This window comes from Callithrix jacchus, chromosome 4, assembly GCF_049354715.1.
Source record: "Callithrix jacchus isolate 240 chromosome 4, calJac240_pri, whole genome shotgun sequence".
In the NCBI taxonomy this organism is placed as follows: Eukaryota; Metazoa; Chordata; class Mammalia; order Primates; family Cebidae; genus Callithrix; species Callithrix jacchus.
The window spans coordinates 110,837,344-110,857,817 of NC_133505.1; positions in this window are offsets into that span (position 1 = coordinate 110,837,344).

Genomic DNA, 20,474 nt, shown 5'->3' on the forward strand with positions numbered 1-20,474 from the left:
AACAAAGTTGGAGGGTTGACAGTACCTGACTTTGTGACTTACTATAAAGCTACAATAATCAAAACAGTGTGGTATTGGTATAGAACAGACAAATAGATCATGGAAACAGAACAGAGACCCCAAACATAGACCCACACAAATATAGTCAACTAATATTAGACTAAATAGCAAAAGATAATTCAATGGATAAAGAATAGGCTTTTCAATAAACGGTGCTGTAACAACTGGGCATCCACAGGTAAAAAAAAAATAAAAATAAAAATAAGCCAGACACAGACTTTACATCTTCACCAAAATTAACTCAAAATGGATCATGGAGCCTGTAATCCCAGCACTTTCGGTGGCTGAGGCAGGTGGACCACAAGGTCAAGAGATCAAGACCATCCTGGCCAACATGGTGAAACCCTGTCTCTACTAAAAAATACAAAAATTAGCTGGGCGTGGTGGCGCATGCCTGTAGTCCCAGCTACTCAGGAGGCTGAGACAGGAGAATCACTTGAACTCGGGAGGCAGAGGTTGCAGTGAGCCGATATTGCACCACTGCATTCCAGCTTGGCAAAAGAACAAGACTCCATCTGAAAAGAAAAACTGGATCATACAGCTAAATGTAAAATGCAAAACTTTAAAACTCTTAGAAATAAAAATGGGAGAAAATCTACATGACATTTGGTATGGTAATAACTTTTTAGATACAACACCAAAAGCACAATCAATGAAATAAAAAATTGGTAAGTTAGGCTTCATGAAAATTTAAAACTCTACAAAAGAAACTATTGAGAGAATGAAAAACAAGCCATAGGTTGAGAGAAAATATTTGTAAAACATATCTGATAAGAGACTTGTATTCAAAATATACAAATAACTCAATACTCAACAAGAAATCAAACAACTTAATTACAAAATGGCCAAAAGAACCAAACAGACACCTCACTAAAAAAGATACCCAGGCCAGATGCAGTGGCTCACCTGCAGGCAGGTGAGAGGCTGAGGCAGGCAGATCACCTGAGGTCAGGAGTTTGAGACCACTCTGGCCAACATGGTGAAGCCTATCTCTACTAAAAATACAAAATTTAGCTGGGTGTGGTGGCATATGCCTGTAATCCCAGCTACCCAGGAGGCTGAGGCAACAGAATCACTGGAACCCAGAGGGCAGAGGCTGCAGTGAGCTGAGATTCCACCACTGCGTTCCATCCTGGGTGACAGAGCAAGACTCCATTTCCAAAAAAAAAAAGATATAAAGATGGCAAATAGATATATACAAATATGTTCAACAACTAGGGAATTGTAAATTAAAATAGCCATAGGATACTACCATGTACTTATCAGAATGGTGAAAATCCAAAAAACTAACAATATCAAATGCTGGCAAGGATATGGAACAACATCTCATTTATTGAAGATGGTAACGCAAAGTGGTACAGCCACTTTGTAAAATAGCCTGGCAGTTTCTTAACAAAGCTTAAACCTCATCTTACCAAACAATTCAGCAATCATACCACTAGTTATTTACCCAAGTAAGTTGAAAACTTAAGTCCACACAAAAACTTGCCCACGAATGTTTATAGTAACTTTACTCATAATTGCAAAAGAGCTGAAAGCAACTAAGATGTCTTTCAAAAGGCAAATGGATAAACAAACTGTAGTATGTCCATATAATGGAATATTATTCAGCAATAAAAGGAAATGAGTTATCAGGCCATTTAAAGATATAATCTTAAACTCATGTTGCTTAGTGAAAAAAATCCATCTAAAAAGGCTATATACTATATGATTCAATTATAGAAGACACTCTGAAATAGCCAAAAGGATAGTGACAATGAAAAGATCAATGGTTGCCAAAGGTTTGGAACAGGGGAGTAGGTAAGAGACGAATAGGTAGAGCACAGGAGATTCTTTTTTTTTTAATATATATTTTATTGCATTTTAGGTTTTGGGGTACATGTGAAGAATATGCAGGATTGTTGCATAGGTACATACATGACAATGTGGTTTGCTACCTTCCTCCCCATCACCTATATCTGGCATTTCTCCCCATGTTATCCCTCCCCAACTCCCCACCCACCACTGTCCCTCCCCTAGTTCTCCTGCACAGACCCCAGTGTGTGATGCTCCCCTCCCTGTGTCCATGTGTTCTCATTGTTCAACACCCACCTATGAGTGAGAACATACAGTGTTTGATTTTCTGTTCTTGTGTCAGTTTGCTGAGAATGATGGTTTCCAGGTTCATCCATGTCCCTACAAAGGACACGAACTCATTGTTTTTTATGGCTACATAGTATTCCATGGTGTATATGTGCCACATTTTCTCCATCCAGTCTATCATCGATGGGCATTTGGAACACAGGGGATTCTTAGGGCACTAGGACTATTCTGTAGGGCACTGTTATGGTAGATACAGAACAGTATATATTTTTCAAAAGCCATAGAATATACAGCACAAAGAAGGAGCCCTAAACTCTGTACTTCATTTAATAATAAGGTATCAGTATCAGTTCGATTGTAACAAGTGCACCCAGGGAAACTGAGATGAAGGTGAGAGGAAATACATGGGAACTCTCTGTACTAGCTGCTCAAATTCCTGAAAACCTAAAACTGCTCTAAAATAAAGTATAAATCTAAAAAAAAATCTATGTATAATACTCATTTTCCCCAAATGCCAAATAACAAGGCTCTATTGGAATAAGCAGCTGTTGCTCACTATTAAGTCTTTATCTACACTAAACTGGCTTTTTATAAATTGTCAGTCACTTTCAGATATGCTCAAATAATGAGCACATAAATTATGGGTAGGCTCTGGGCAGGGGTTTTAAAACTGTTGTCCTCAAACCACCTACACCAAAATCATTTGGATGCTTGTTAAAAATCATATCCCTACTAAATCAAAACCTCAAAAGGCGAGCAATCTGCATTTTTAACAAGTTCCCTGGGGATCATGATGCACAGTAAGTGTGAGAAACACAGCATTAGTAGCATAGAAGGATACTTAAGGAATACTCCTTTTATTTTACTGCTTATAAAAAGCAAACAATTAAAACATACCAGCTGCCCAGTAATTGAGAACAGGTTTTTCTTCATCTCCTTCACGCAAAATGACAATCAGTGACTTATTTGGCAATTTCGAGAATCTCAGCCATAAGGACTAAATTCTCCAGAAGCCCTTTATTATCTCTCACTATGTTAAGGAAATGCTGTTTTTTCAAGAAAGAAATGACTAGATGGTGAAGATGAGAATGATGTTGATGGCCCTTTGGTATCTTTTTTAAATTGAAGTCTTATGAATTATACTTTTAATAAAAAATTAAAGAAGACCTTTCTGATATTTATCATTTATTATTACCTAAATTAAATAAACATTTTTTGATAAAATTTTCAAAGGACATTGTCTATTCCTTTTTCCCCCTAAGAAAATTAATTTCTATGAAATTGTTTTGGTCTTGACCTTTTCAAGAAGATATAATTTTCCTGCAATTCTATCAAATAAGGTCACAGTGTCAGAACACAGGGCAGCCTCACAACGATGCCCTAGAACAATCACAGAATGGACCCGATCAATTCCAGTTATCATCATTTCTTTCAGACTTTCCACCTTGTCCTTTTGTGATCGTGGCAATTTAACTTTAAGCTGTATAATATTGTTATTAGCTCAATTTATCTCACAGTCAAACTTCAAGCAATCTTTACTATTCAATACATAGCAGACATGTGTATTTGAAATTGTTGCCTTATATTCCTGCCTCCTTGCACTCCAACCATCACATTTATAGGCCTTCCTTAGTGAAAGTGATCTGGTATTTGGCATTTATACTATAACCTAAGGCAGTGCTGCTCGTTTGAGTGTGCATCAGAATCACCTGGAAGGCTTGTTAAACCAGATTGCCAAGTCCATCTCCAGAGTTTCTGATTCAGTGAGTCTGAGATGAGACCTGATAATTTGCATTTCTAATGTGTTCCCAGGTGATGATGATGGTGGTGATGGTCCAGGGACCACACTTTAAGAACTACTGATATAAGTAATTTGCCACCTTTTTTCTGATGCTTGTTCCAGATAATGTTGTGTGTTGTAATTTATATAAGTTGCTCCATGATTCATCAGAGCAAAAATTCTAGTTATTAATAACAACTTCGAGACGGTGTGTTAGAAACAATGCAAACTGACAACCGATCCAAATTGACCACTCCTTTTGACAGCGGCAGAACAACCACACCATTTATTTTCTATTTTCCCAGAGAAGACTATGCAACAAAAATTTCAAATGAGCATGTGAGAACCCTAGCTGTTTACTAACCAAACCTTAACTAGTTGACTCACTCATCTGTCTCTGGCTTAAGCACTTCCACTCAATTTCTGCTTGCCTGCCTTGTCATCTCAGCTGATCTGTTGGACTTCGGCCCAGTCCATGAAGACCTGCCTCTCTCCATCATGAACTCACTACCACCCTGCAGAAACTGACCTGACCTGCCTTCTAGGGCCCGGTCATGGGTCTTCTCCATCCTGGCTCCCTGAGAATGAGGCGCTCCTGCCTAACTCCTTCCAGAGCTCCCAGACTTCTGCGCAAATCTCTTCCTCTTGGCTGCCTCCCCTGGTGTGCTCTGGAGAAGAATGTTAGTCTCTCAGAGGGAACTGAAAGAATGACAGCGCTGAGGAAGGCAAGGGCCACGGTGGGAACTGGGTACGTGAAAGTGCCCCTCAGCGGATAGCAGGGAAAAACGGAGCGTCCACACACAGGGGTATACTGTTGAAGAAATGCCAAGTCCTGCTTTCTTTGATCTTCTGAGAGTTTCTTCAAGTTACGTACCCAGCAGATTGGCTTCTTACCTTCCTCTAAGAGTGACACACTGCTGAAAGGTGTTGCTGCCGGAAGATGGAGATAAAAATCCAGAGGAAACCGAGCAACAAGAAATGCAGGCCGCTTCACCAGCAGAGGGCGCCAGACCACCAGCGGCACCTCACCGGAAGTCTGGGTCTGTAACCACTGGTAACTCTGGGGACCATGAAGGGAGGGGACGCTAGATTATTATTATCATTATTGCTCCCGTGTTTTAAAACCTCATGGCCAGAATACTAACAAGCATTGTACAAAAAAAGAGCACAGGACTTTGAGTCTAAAGGCCAGATTTTAGCATTTTGTAGCATTTTGACTTGGCCAAACACCCAGAGCCTCTCTGTTTTCTTACCTGTGAAATGGAAGGGAAAAATAATAATCATAGCAATTGTATGTGGCTTATCCACTTCACAGGTTTGCCATAGAGGCCGAGAAGTAAAAGGACAAAAAAGATCTATAAGCACAAACCTTAGCTATTTCTGGGGTTGTGAACTCAAAACAAAAACTGTATTAATCTTAAAGGGCAACTCACTCCTCATGCCACAGAATCCGAATGCCCAAGAATTCTTTAACCTTATCATGTACTTCGGAAAGATACTTATGTTCCAGCCTGCACAGATGGTGGGATTTGTGGAGTAGGGAGTCCATTCAGAGAGGCACCAAATCCCACTGGGTAATTAATGGTATAGGCCAATCCACTCCAACATCGGGTACTTAAGTGAGGCTGGCAACAAAGAAGCCAGGACCCACAGTGTAGAGAATCCAGGGGGAAAGATCTAATAGAAAAACCAAATTCAGGGCTGTCCTTCTAAAACAATTACTGGAAAATTGCAGAACCAGTCCGCCCCAGGAAACCTCAGGGAAAATATGACTTTGATTGTGTGATTGCGTCTTTCACAGAGCACGCGAGAGCACCGCCGGGCACTGCAAGGCAGAAGCTAAGAGCTCCAGTAGTTATATTATGCCTTTGTGGAATTGCTATGCTTAGCTTACGTTGAAAGCAGCACAAAATTAAAATGCCAAAGTTAAAAATCACAAATTCTGAACTCAACTACAGGACAGAGTTCCAGGTGATTTCATTCTATTTTCATGTGACAGGCTATTAATTGCAATCACTGCACAGAATTTTTATTTAAGACAGCTAAAATTTCTCTTGCCTCCAAGCCCCAACCAACATCTCCTCTCTGCTGGAGAAATTTCTCTAACCAATCTTCTTGTCATTTGCCTCATGGGCTTGTTCAAATTGACACCTGAGAGTTAATTTACACCTTCCTATTTTACAAAAACAATCCAGAAGAAGGTACCTAGTGATCTATCTCATTTGAATTAAAAGACTAAATTCCAGTTTTCAGTCTCATATGGATTACATAAATGGGAACCCTAGGGGGAAGCCCAGATGAACTAGGAAAATGTTTCTGCCCTTTCAATTATTTTTTCAACACATCTGTGCTGGTTACTTTTAAATCTACCTCTATCTCTTCCTTAAAATCCAGCTAACAAATAAGTAGTGCCTATTTAGAGAAGGAAAACATATCACCTCTCAATTCTGACACAAGGAAGTCATTAATGTAGCTTACCAAATTAGAACAATCTCCGGAGTAGTCGTATCTTTTCTGGTCCTTAGGAATGGGTCTAAGGAACTCTTTACATTCTAACCATTATGTACTGCAATTTTTTAAAGCTAACGTATTTATTTTAAAATCAACATAGCTTTATTTTGGATACACATAGCAGTGTGCCATTCACTGACACTGCTTGTTCCCTGCCATTCACTGACACTTCTGACGCAATGCCATGCATGACACTGTGAAGTTAGGTGGGGCCAAGTGAAATGCTTTGGACAAGGAAATTAGAGGAGAAATCCACGTGTCACTTCCCATCAGAAGCCTTAGAGAGCCAATGCCTGCCTGACCCTGTTCCCTCACCCAGTCACAGGGTCCAGCAATGTACCATATGTGGGAGGCTCCAACAGCCTGATCCTAGGGAAATCCTAAATTAGAGAAGCCTCCAAGTTGGACATGTAGTTTGGACAAATGACGGGCAATAAATCTTTGCTATTTCAAGCCACTAAGATATTAGGGTTGCTTATACCACAACATAACCCAGCCTACCGTGGCTGATGCCACATCAGAAATTCTTGCCTCAACAATGCTCCATGACACAGACCTCTGTACCTGGTGGAGGTCAGGGAAGGGGCCAAGGGGTAGAGCTGTAAAGGGATATATGACCTGGATCTTGGATCTGAAAGAATATAGTTTTTGAAATATGGTGGGAAATTGTAGACAGAGCCAGGCTTTCAGAGTCAACATAGACCAGCATTCAAAATTTGGCTCTGAAAACCCCCTTAATTACACAGACAAGTTCCTTAAACTCTCTCAGTCTCAGTTTCCTCCACCATAAAATAGGAATAATAATACCTTTCTTAAAGGAACACCTACATGCAAAATACCTTCCACATAACTTCTCAAACTGTAGCGCTATTTATATATATATATTTTTAATTGTACTTTAGGTTCTGACGTACATGTGCAGATCATGCAAGATTGTTGCAGAGGTACATACATGGCAATGTGGTTTGCTGCCTCCATCCCCTGTCACCTATATCTGGCATTTCTCCCCATGTTATCCCTCCCCAACCCCCCCACCCCCACTGTCCCTCCTCTAGTCACCCCCCCAAAAGACTCCAGTGTATGATGCTCCCCTTCCTGTGTCCATGTGTTCTCATATTTTTATCATCCATTCCTATAGAAGAGAATCTGACAAAGGGCAGTGCAAAAGCAGAATAAATATTTTCACTTGTTCATCTTTGAAAAATGTTATGCTAAGCCTTGCCACTTATATTTTTTGGTTAAGCAATAAGCTCTGGTACAGGAAATATAAATTTTATTAATAGCAGTACTGGCATATTATTAATGCAAAAAGTAATAAATATATAGATGTTAAGTACACAGAAAGTCAATGATAGAGAGGGATTTATTTACTCAATTTGTGAAATCGTGACCTTGAAACTCTTATGCAAAAAAAAAAGCCATTAATCCCAATTTGTAAAGTACATGAAACTAGCAACAGGAGTGGTAATATAGATAAAAGACAACACTACAAGAATTAGAATCGTTTTTAAAGCAACATTTGTATGCTCCTTTCTCATTACGCCCGTTTTAAAAGGTGAGGCATATTCCTGACCCTAAGAATTAAAATTCCTCACCCCAATCAATCTGGTTTTGTACATTGAGATATATTGCCTTTCTCCACAAGCTCTAAAAGATTTTATAAACCCTGAGGTAAGCAGAGATGAATTTCTTAATAAAAATTCAATTTGTAGGGCTTAGATATTATTTACTTCTTGATTGTAGAGTAATTTGTGAGCCTTGCCCAACATGGCTACATCACTTCTTCCTTTGGCAATGGGAGTAAAATTGATTGGCTCTTTTCACAGAATAACATGAGTTGACCCAAATTTTTTTCTTTCAAGTCACACATATTACCTTGCTATTTACTTTCTGTCAAAATAATCCTACCATGCCAGCTACCAGGCAAAACATAGATATTTATCTAAGAATTTTCATCTTTGCTTATTAAATGATTCTGTTGGGTCACAGATCCCTCTGCTCACCAAAGCTATATATATTTTTAAAAAGTAACTCAGGACTTGTCCATTTGCTTCATCTTTGTCAAAAATTTCCTGATACGAGTCCTTGCTTTTCATTTGTACTAAAGACTCCTTTCTTATTTTGCACTTCCAGAGCTATTCGTTTTCTGTAGTAATCACTCAGGACTTAGTTATACCCTCAAAGCCATAAAACTTACAGACACCAGCCACACCACGTGCCTGCCTCCTGGTACACGGGCCAGCTGGAGGCCCCAGCTCTTTGGACTCAGCCGCATTTCGTGGAGCACTGGCAAGGCAAAATGGTCCATAAGGACACTGCAGCGCAGGACTTTCAGACCCCAGAAAAAAATAAATCCCATTATGTTCTCCCTGACTCGGTCTGTTCAGATCATAAATACATGGACAGAGCCCCTCTTTCCAGGGAGAGAGTCATTGCTGGGACCGGAAGCTGAGCACACAAGGATCTGCAGCGGAATTCCCAGAAAGTTGTGCCTCCTGAATGACCCCTCTAACCAACTGTTCATCATTCAGCCAAACTTCAATTGGGGAAAAAGTAATAAAATTAAACCACTCAAATCACACAGCACATTTTAGGATAATTTCAAGCAGCACCCCACAAGCCCAATAACATGGAGAGGATACTTCAAAGTCGAAAACCGTATTTAATTCTCTCTGGGGCCAAGACAAGGACACAGTTAAGGAGACATCTAACTGAAACTGCTCAGCAGCCTCCAGTGCTTCAGGCTGGAAGTCAGCAAACACTATACGGAAGCTGGCTGGGGAGTCTGCATTTCCTTTGGGCCACATGCTGGGAATCTGGTTGTGATCACCGTTATTATTGATCAGAACCAAACCTTGGTTGATGGTGTCTGAAGTAGTGTGATGATGTGAACTTTGGGGGTGCAAATATACATAGTTCCTTGACTTTACTCACAGATCTCCACACAGTGCTCATCAAACAGTAGAGGAGCTGTCCCGGAAAGGGGTATCCATCCAAAGCAGTCAGTTACAAGATAAACCAAGGAGACTGTGGCCAGAGAAAGGAATTCCAAAATGACAGATGTTTGTTACAAGTTCAGAAAAGCAGAGGAAATGAGAAACAGAAGCATAAAGCTGAGGTTAAAAAGGCTTCTCTCTCGAAGGCCTTGCCCACAAAGCAGCTGCTCAGAAAACACAGATTGCCATCAAGGCAGCTTCTAAGAAGACAGTCAACAAGAAGACTTTACTCAAAATGCCAAAGACCAGAGCTGCAGGCATTTTGGGTCCCAGCCTAGATAACAGGTCAGAAAGACCAGGCTGAAAAGCCTCTGGTAAGAAATAATAAAAGTCTTTGGTAACCTGCAATCCAGATGAAATTCTGCCTCCTCCTGCTGTAGGACTAGCTACACTGCAGAGCTATTTTTGAAAACAAACAAAAGCGGCCGGGCGCAGTGGCTCAAGCCTGTAATCCCAGCACTTTGGGAGGCCGAGGCGGGTGGATCACGAGGTCAAGAGATCGAGACCATCCTAGTCAACATGGTGAAACCCCATCTCTACTAAAAATACAAAAAATTAGCTGTGCATGGTGGCACGTGCCTGTAATCCCAGCTACTCAGGAGGCTGAGGCAGGAGAATTGCCTGAACCCAGGAGGCGGAGGTTGCAGTGAGCCGAGACCGCGCCATTGCACTCCAGCCTGGGTAACAAGAGCAAAACTCCCGTCTCAAAAAAAAAAAAAAAAAAGCCCAACCCTGGATTGTTATTAAAGATTTCCATGAAGAAGAGCTGGTTAGGCAGCAGCAGAGGTATAAATTACAATACACAGTACACAGTAAAACTTTCTAAACTTCCTGACTTCTCTCTGCCCCCCAAAGTCCTCCCTCTTGGCACAGCTGCACCTATTCTCATTCTCTGTCTCTGAAAATATTCTGGCATCAGTTGTCTGGACTTCTCACTAACCTGTCAGCATCTTCCTTTAGGCTTCAGATAGTTTCAGACTGTTTCTTAAGTGTAGTCACCAGTCCTCCATGGTTTCTTCCATTTTTGTCTTCAATCATTTCCCTAACTGGACACAGACATTCTGCAAGGAAGAATTTCCACTCCTGATAAGACAGAAGGGGGGAAAGTTTATATCAATTGCCCTTTGAATATTACTTTTCCTTTGTACACACACGCACACACATACACACAGGTATACCTACAGACACTCATGCATCACAATAATAGTCTATATGGAGAGGACAAGTCATTAAAGTATTCAGTATGAACTGTCTACCCCACACTCCTCATGACAAGATTTATTCACTCCTGTGCTCTCATCAGAACTTTGGTCACTATTTGACAGTATTAGTTTCATATTGTTGCTGTGACAAATTAGACAAACTTAGTGTCTTAAGGCAACACAAATTTATTCTCTTACAGTTCTGAAGGTCTGAAAAGAATTCTGGGGGTTAGATGAAGGTATTGACAGAGTTTGTTCTTTCTGAAAGTTCCAGAAGAGAATCTGTTTCTTGTTTCTTCTGACTTCTATAGGCTGTGGGCTTTTCCTGGCTGATGGGAAATTCCAGTCTCTTCTAATCTCTCATTTCAATCTCTTGCTTTTGTGAACACATCTCCTACTATTCATTCTAATCTCCTGTCCCCGTCTTCTCCTGTCCCCCATAAGACCCACTTGGATAATCTGGGGTAAGATCCTTAAGATCTCACGATTATTAATTTAATCATATATGAAAAGTCCTCTTTGTCTATAAAGTAACATTCACAAGTTTCAGGAACTAAAACAGGGACATGACTAGGGGACTATTATTTCAGCCTACTACACTGGCTCTCACAATGCCACAAGCTTCATTTTAAAAATCAGTACCAATTCATGCAACACAACCGCAATGTGAAATTGCCAACCTTGCAAAAGGTGAATGAATATAAAGTTGACCAAAGTTATGGTTGAGAGCTGCTGGAATTATGAACAAAGCCATTGACAAATGAGGCTCCTGCAGAGACAGAAATCTTTAATCCAGCAAAGCAAGTATTGTTAAATTCCTCCTGATGAAGACAGAGCCTTAGGGAAATGGATGAAGTGCTCAACTTTTTGCTGACGATGCAAAAATCTGAAATAAATGTATATAATCATACAATTATCTTTGGAACATTTTTTACCAAAACAAATCAGTCATGATTTATAGTTTGTTCACTCTAAACTTGTAATTATTGTGTTAATTTTATCCCAAAAAGAAAACATTTTCATAATTTTTATTTTTATTTTTCAAGATAATCAATAACCAATTTAGACGTTTTTCACTATTTACTATAGAGTTTTGGTCCCTATTCTAAGTGGATTCATTTTAAATGGCTGTTTCTCATAAAAATTAGCCCTAGAAAAAGGATTGGGGGGGCAGGGGAAAGTCTCCCCCAGAAAGGATCCTAAAGGGGCAGACAAGAGGTCTTAGCACAGCTGAGTGGGGAAGCTGTGGAGAGCAAGGCCTTCCTAAACAGAGCCTCTTTCCCCATGTGGCCTAAAGATTATCCCTTTATTATATAGCCTGAAACTTCATCTGTGAGGGAAAATCACCAGTCTGGTTAGGCTTAACATTACAAAGGGATTGCTAAAATCACAGTGTCACATGGGAAAAGAATTTAACACCTTTCTGAAGGGGTGGGGGGAACGTACCATTTATTGAGTGCCTCCAAGTGCCAAGTATTAGGTAGGGCATAGTCTCCTGATCCTCTGCAAATTAAGTACAGTCTAATAAATAGTTTCTGCAAGGTCTCACAGATAGGAAATAGCAAAGTCTTGAAGGAAACTGGGGTCTTGCAGGGCACAAAGTCCACGCTATGTTGCCTGACTGCAAGCCACAACAGGTGTATCCTTGGTCTCCAGGAGCTGCCTCTACCTGTCATAAGGGCATAGATGAGACTGAGTAGATAGAAGATCGAGCATATAAGGGAGAACATCTTGGCCTAAGCCCTCTGCAAGCCTTGTCAGTTTTGTGAACTTGAGGAATAAGGAATCTTTCAACCTCTCAGAAGATTTCTTCTGCCTCTGTAAAATGAGAATATTAACGCTTGTCCTCATATAATTGACTTGAAGAAAATTCATCTCAAAATTCAGAGGTATAGCTAGTAAGACTCAATATTAAATTAAATGTGTCCATTCAAAGCTATCCCAATAAAGGCACCAACAGGACTATTTAGAATGAAACCAGCTGATTCTAAGGTTAATATGTAAAAATGAACTTGAAAGAATAGTCAAGAATATTCTGAGAAAAGAGAGTAATGAGAAGGTAAGTCCAAGAAGAGAGCAAAAATTATTATAAAGCTATACTAATTAAAACAATATGGTATTATGCCTAGAAGAACAGAACAATAGAGCACATCAGGGAGTACCAGAATGGACTCAAATACATGCAAGAATTTAAGATATGATCAAAGTGTCATTTCAAATCAGTAGGTAAAAGATGGATTGTCCAAAAAATGTCAGAATAACTGAATACCCATTTGGGGGGAATACATTTTGACTTTTTTGCCTTTCACAAAAATAAATTATTAATGGATATATTTTGACATGCAAAATGAAGTCATTAAAATTGCTAAAAAAAAACATGGGAGAAAATTTTACAACCTAAAAATCAGGTGATCTTGAATCCATGTAGAATCTGCTTTAATACTTAAAAAATGAATTTGACTATACAATAATTTTTAATTTCTACATGTAAAGAAATCACAACATGGAGAAAAATTGCCCCATGGTTCTTTCTTTTCTTCTTGTATGCCTCGAGATTTTTCGTTTGCTATTCCCTCTGAATGAAAATGCTCCTTCTCCAGCTTACAAATAACAAACAGGAGAAATTATTTGCAATATGTAAAAATATTCCAACAAATCAATAAGAAAATATCAACAATACAAAAGAAAAAATTGGTAAAAACAGTAACTCACAAAAACGAAATACAAGTGGCTTTCCAGGATATGAGAAAGTAATCAGCCTTACTCAAAATAAGGGAAACTCAAATAACACTATACGATTCCATTTTTAACTATCAGATTGGTGAAAAACAAAAATGTAGTTACGTATTAGAAAAGTGAAACAAGGACTCTCATATAATGTTGATGGGAAGCTGATTAGAACAATCTTTATGCAGGGAAATTTGGGAGTATCTATAAAAATTATAAATATACAGATTTTTAACCCACAAATTCTACTTACATCAAAATTAAACATCTGTGACAATTTTACATATACATATTCTGATCCTAGTATATCTAATAAAAATAAAAAATAAGTGCAATATTTTTTGGTAATAGAAAATAATACAAATTAAATATCCTTCAGTTGGAGACTGATTAAATAAGTGATAGCACATACATGCAATGAAATGTTCTTGGCCAGGCATGGTGGCCTGTAATCCCAGAACTTTGGGAGCCTGATGCGGGAAGATCGCTTAAACCCAGGAGTTCAAGACCAACCTGGGCAAAAAAGTAAGACCTCTATCCCTACAAAACATTTAAAGAGTAGCCAGGTGAGCGGTGCGTGTCTATAGTCCCAGCACTTTAGTAGGCCAAAGCAGGAGGATCTCTTGAACACAGGAGCACAAGGGGGCGGTGAGCTATGATCATACCAGTGCACTCCAGCCTGGGTGAAAGAGCAAGATCCAGTTTTGAAAGAAAGAAAAGAAAGAAGGAAGGAAGGAAGGAAGGAAGGAAGGAAGGAAGGAAGGAAGGAAGGAAGGAAGGAAGGAAGGAAGGGAAGAAGGGAAGAATGAAAAAAGCAAGGAAGGGAGGGAGGGAACTGAGGAAGGTAAGAAGGGAGAGAGAAAAGGAAGGAAGGGAGGAAGAAGGGAAGAAATAAATAGATTCTGCAATCATTAATAGAAGTAAGATAGCTCCAGGTGCCCTGAAATAGCTCCAAGTTATACTGTTATGTGAAACAAATCAAGGTGTAGAACAGAGCATATGGTATTCTACCATTTGCATGTGTATTAGGCATATATGTATACAGCTGTATATGTACATTTTAGGATCAAGGAAGGAGGAAAACTTGTGTTCTTTAATTTTTTGATCATGTTCACATATTATCTATCAAAAAATTAAGAAAGAAAAAATATTCAAGCAAGGTCTTGAAATATTTGGGCAGATTATCTGTTGCCAGAACCACTGAGCCTTGTTGACACAAATAATGAAGAATTTTGCACTGAAAGTCAGTGAAGTCTGAAATTCAGTAGGAACGAGCATGATACAGTGCATATGCACAGTAGGTATTTGGAGTTAGAAGAGGGTTTCGTTTCCAGTTCCGTGCCTTAAAAGCTGTGTGATCTTCAAAAGGGCACTTACACTTTTGAACCTCGAGTTTCTCGACTATCAATAGGGACTAATAAGACAGGGGTTTCTTTTGAGGTTGAAATTGGGTAATATAACTGAAAGTATCATATAAACTTAAAGTGATATAAATGTGCTAGTTAACATCTAATTAATTTCTAAGAATTTAATGTCATGTAGGCATAAAGTGACATAAAAAAGCTGGTTAATATCTAATTAATTTTTAAGAAGTTAGAAACTCAGTGTCCTGGGTAGAAGAAAATAATCTGAACAACCTTAATGAAGGCCATATGGCAATGAAGATTAAATAGACCCCTCCGCTGCAGCAGACAAAGATGCTCAGGGTACCCAAGGAGAGAGCACTGTTCACACATCTGTCCGAAGAGTGGTGAGTGGTGTGTGTGTGTATGTGTGTGTGTGTGGGTGTGCATGCGTGCGCACACTGGGGTAGGGCTAGAACGCATACATTTTTTCTTTTCAGCTTGAACCCCAATAAAGAAGTTATTCTTTCTCTTTGAGTAATTCAATGAATTCAACCCCTCCCTCTATACTGGCAGATGTTAAACACAAAGGGATACAGCCCAGAGGCAGCTGGCATGGAGCAGAGAGCTCATTGAAAGACAGAAAACTCTGACAAGCTCTTTCCAGGTAGGGGGGAAGCATTCTGTCAAGGAAACTAGGTTAGTCATATTTCCAGAAAGTTGTTAAAGCCTTGCTATTTAACTAATTTTATATGAAAACTGGAAAAAAAAAATCTGTAGGTAAGTACTGAGGCCCCAAATAAAGTCATCCCTCTGTCTTCTCGAGGGATTGGGTCCAGGAACATCCAAGAATAGTGAAATCACAGATGCTCAAATTCCTGGTATGAAATGGCATAGTGTTTGCATATAATCTATGCACATTCTCTAAATTACTTATAATACCTACAGCAATGTAAAGGCCATGTAAATAGTTGTTATATTGTAGTGGTTTTGATTTGTATTATTTTTATTGTTATATCGGGGTATTTTTTCCCCAAATATTTCCATCAGTAGTTGGTTGTATCAGAGGACATGGAACCTGAGGATATAGAATCCGCAGATATGGAGATAATGATAAGCACACGCAGCAAGAAATAATCTAAAACAGTGAGTGATCAGCAGAACACAGAAAAGTAAAAGCGAGGAGGCATCACAGGAAAGCTGGATGTGAAGTTGGGAATACACATCAGCAAATTATTCTGTACTCCCGTCTGCAAAAGGCGAGTTCTTTTTGTACTCTGTTGGCGGGAATGTAAATTAGCACAAGCGCTATAGAGAACAGTTTGGAGGTTTCTCAAACTAAACATAGAGCTACCATCTGATCCAGCAATCCCACTCTTAGCTATATAGGAAAGGAAATCAGTACATCGAAGAGACATCTGCACTCCCACGTTGGTAGCAGCACTATTCACGATAGCCAAGACTTGGAAGCAACCTAAGTGTCCATCAACAAATGAATGGATGGAGAGAATTTGGTACATATACATGATGGAGTACTATTCAGCCACCAAAAAAAATGAGATTCTGTCATTGGCAACAACACGGATGGAACAGGAGGTCATTATGCTGAGTGCAGTAAGCCAGGCACAGAGAGATGAACTTCACATTTTCTCATTTATTTGTGGGATCTAAAAAGTCAAATAATTCAATGCATGGAGATAGGAAGTAGAATGGTGGTTACCAGAGGATAGGAAGGGTAATAGGGTAGTGGGAAGAGGGGGAGGTAGGGACAGTTAACGGATTCAAAACCTAGAAAGAATACATAAGATCTTTATTTGATAGTGCAACAGGGTGACAATAGTTGATAATAACTTAATTTCACATTTTAAATAACTAAACAACAGCATTGTTTGTAATACAAAAGATAAATGCTTGAGGGGATGGATACCCCATTTACCCTGATGTGATTATTACACATTGTATGCCTGTCTCAAAACATCTCATGTGCCCTATAAATGTATATACCTACTATGTACCCACAAAAATTAATTTTTTTTTGAGACAGAATCTCACTCTGTCATTCAGGCTGGAGTGCAATGGTGCAATCTTGGCTCACTGCAACCTCGCCTCCCGAATTCAAGCAATTCTCTGCTCCAGCCCTCTGAGTAGCTAGGATTACAGGCACATGCCACCAACCCCGGCTAATGTCTGTATTTTCAGTAGAGACAGAGTTTCACCATGTTAGTCAGGCTGGTCTCAAACTCCTAACATCATGATCTTCCCGCCTTAGCCTACTAGCATGCTAGTATTACAGGCATGAGCCACCACACCTGGCAAAAAATAACTTTTTTTTTTTAGTGGGTTCTGGCCGGGGGTGGTAGCTCACACCTGTAATCCCAGCACTTTGGGAGGCCGAGGCAGGTGGATCACCTGAGATCAGTAGTTTGAGACCAGCCTGGCCAACATGGCAAAACCCTGTCTCTACTAAAAATACAAAAATTAGCTGGGCACATGGTGGCAGGTGGCTGTAATCCCAGCTACTTGGGAGGCCGAAGCAGGAGAATTGCTTGAACCTGGGAGGTGGAGGTTGCAGTGAGCTGAGATCACCCCATTGCACTCCAGCCTGGGAGACAAGAGTGAAACTCCGTCTCAAAAAAAAAAAAAGGGAGTTCTACATCCCTTCCCCCTAGAATCTGACTTTAGTGACTGGTAAACCAATAAAGTATGCTTCAAGTGACACCATGTGACTTTCATAGGCATGAGACATATGAAATCATGCTCAGAAGAGCCCTGCGCTTGGTTTAATGCTCTGCTGTTGCAATCTGGAACTTCTTGATAATTTTCAAACAAGGAACTTACATTTTCACGTTCCTCGGGCCCACGAAGTATGGAATCAGTCCTGCTTCTGAGGCTGGGTCCTAAACAGTGATGCAGCTTCCTCCTCGTTCTCTGGAACACTCATGCAGAGAGCTAAAGCCATCTGGTGAGCACTCACATTCAAGGAGCCCAGATGGAGAAGTACTGAGACTCTAGTCACAGTCTGACTGCAGGCACGTGAGAAACCCAGAGCCAGACCTGCCCACCTGAACCCTTCCCAAATCCTGATCAGCAGGATAATAAAATGGTTGTCAATATGCTAAGCCTTAAAGTTTTAGGCTGATTTTTTTACAAAATAATAGTGATTTGGAAGATGGGATTGTGTCCGATCATATTTGAATTTTTGAACCATGGGTTCTTAATCTTTTGTGTGCAATAAAGAAGAGAGACGAAGATAAGGACAGGTGAAAACACTTCTTTAGACCATTTTCTCCAACTACTAGCTATTAAGCAAGAAAGGGAGATAGTTTAGCTCATATAGCCCTGAGAACCAGGAAACAAGCACATCTTGACAATGTGGGATGGAGCCTGAACCTGAAGCCAGATTAACCTGTAGGGAATCAACCTGAAGAGCCTAACTGAATGAGGTGAGAAGAGTGAAGAGACATGGAACCGTATTCACCTAATTCATCTTCATTTGGTTTGTGTGTGTCCTGGGATTAAACTTCAGACTGCTGAATCCTTTTCCATTTCTTTTTCTTGAGATGGAGTCTTGCTCTGTCTCCCAGGCTGGAATGCAGTGATGCGATCTCGGCTCACTGCAACCTCTGCCTTCCAGGTTCAAGTGATTCTCCTGCCTTAGCCTCCCCAGTACCTGGGATTACAGGCTCCCGCCACCACGCCTGGCTAATTTTTATATTTTTAGTAGAGACGGTGTTTCACCATGCTGGCCTGGCTGGTCTGTAACTACTAACCTCAAGTGATCCACCTGCCTCGGCCTCAAAAAGTGTTGGGATCACAGGCATGAGCCACGACACCTGGACTTATTTTGCATTTCTAACCTCTGATAGGGTTTGCAGGGCCAAGGGTTAATGGCCACCATTCATCAAGGACTCATTGTGAGCCAAACTCCCCACCTACACTAGCTTGAATCTCACAGACAGCTCCATGGGGAGGGTTGTATTATGCTCAGTTTTAAGTTAGGACGGGAAGCTTAGAATCATGAAGTCGCTTTATAAAGGTAACAACTGTTGAGTGCTGACTGCGTGCAGGCTCTGCTGTGTGTTCCATACGCATTACCCCACTGAATGCTCACAGTCATGTTCTGAGGGAGGGGATCACATCATCCCCGTTGACAACAGATGATACTCTCCTTCAGAGAGGTTAGGTAATTTGCCCAGGGTCACAGAATAGCAGAACAGGGATGCTGATCCAAAACTGTACACAGAGCCTCTCTACTAGAGCAACTCCAAAGCCCAGGCTCAGCCCAAGGGACACTCTATTGCCTCCGTGAAAAGCTTCCTCTGCAGAAAAGGAAAGGGGAAGGATTTACCCCAACATTGGGAGTTTGGTCTTTGGAGGGCATAGGGGGACATCTCCCTCAACTCCCATCACCCTGCTATTAGATTATTGAAATGCATGGACTTTACAGTTTGGGGATACGTGAGGCCTATTTTATAAGAGATGTCATTTAAAAACAAAAACTTCAGTGAGTTTACTTTATGCCTTGTAAGTCCTCCTATCAGAAGACTGTGCCATTCTGATAAACTAGCTACTAATCTAAGATTTGGCAGTGACATGGCAAAAGCTCTCTGGAAACATCTAGGCTCAGCTTGCCCCTACTTGCATAAAATGTCTTTATGTGTATCATTATGTGTCTCTAGACCTGGCTGTCGTTTGGTTCCACTTCCATCAGGCAAGGAAGGTAGACTCGCTTAAAACAAATGCAGTCAACTGCATGTTCCAGGCTGGGCCCTATCTCCAATATGAGGATGACGTGGATCAACACGCAACCTAAACTCTTCCTGTTTCTTTGGCTTATATTCACAGGGTTTTGTGCGTGTTTGTTCTTTTGATAACTTTCAGAGCTGATTTTGCCAGCAGTTTCTAAGGTTAGCAACATCGCCCCATCAGAGACTTCTTTTCCTTCTCCTAGATGGGATCTTACACCATCTATTCCCAATCATGATTTCTTGCTTATTGTGTAAATTGCATTCATCACTCTAAAAGGACTTGAAACACCTTGACTGCTTTCTCTTGTGTGGAACTTGAAATGCATTGATTTTTGTTGCTACAGCGGCAGCTATATGTTTATTATCTATCAGTTCTAGTTTACTTAGAAGTTGCCCGTATAGAACCCAGCAGTCTGAAACTAGCTCTCCAAAAAAGGGAATCAAAAGCCATAGTTCATCCACATGTTGACACTTGCCATCAACCCTTACGGTTCTACTCTACATCTTTCTCCACTGGGAAGGCCCCTGACATCTGAGGGCTCTCTCTCCTTCAGTGGCCATCAGAAAAGCCCTCCCCAAATGCCTCCAGCTGCTAGTAAAGAACAAAGTTGTCACTTCTTGTGTTCAAATTCAGAACATCCTGTTATTGCTGCCACCATCATGAATGTGTGTCACAAAGCAAAGTTACATGAGCCTCAGTTCCCAGGATTCTCATAAAAGAAATATTCCTAAGTTAGGTCCTAGGGAACTACCTCAGAGAAATAAAGACTGGTCTAGAAGACAGAGAGTAAGCTTTATGTATTTTATTTTGTATTTTTATTTTTTCTTTGAGACAGAGTTTCACTCTTGTCACCCAGGCTGGAGCACAATGGCATGATTTTGGCTCACTGCAACCTCCACCTCCTGAGTTCAAGTGATTCTCCTGCCTCAGCCTCCCGAGTAGCTGGGATTACAAGCACCCGCCACCACGACCTAGTAGAGACAGAGTTCCACCATGTTGACCAGGCTGGTCTTGAACTCCTGAC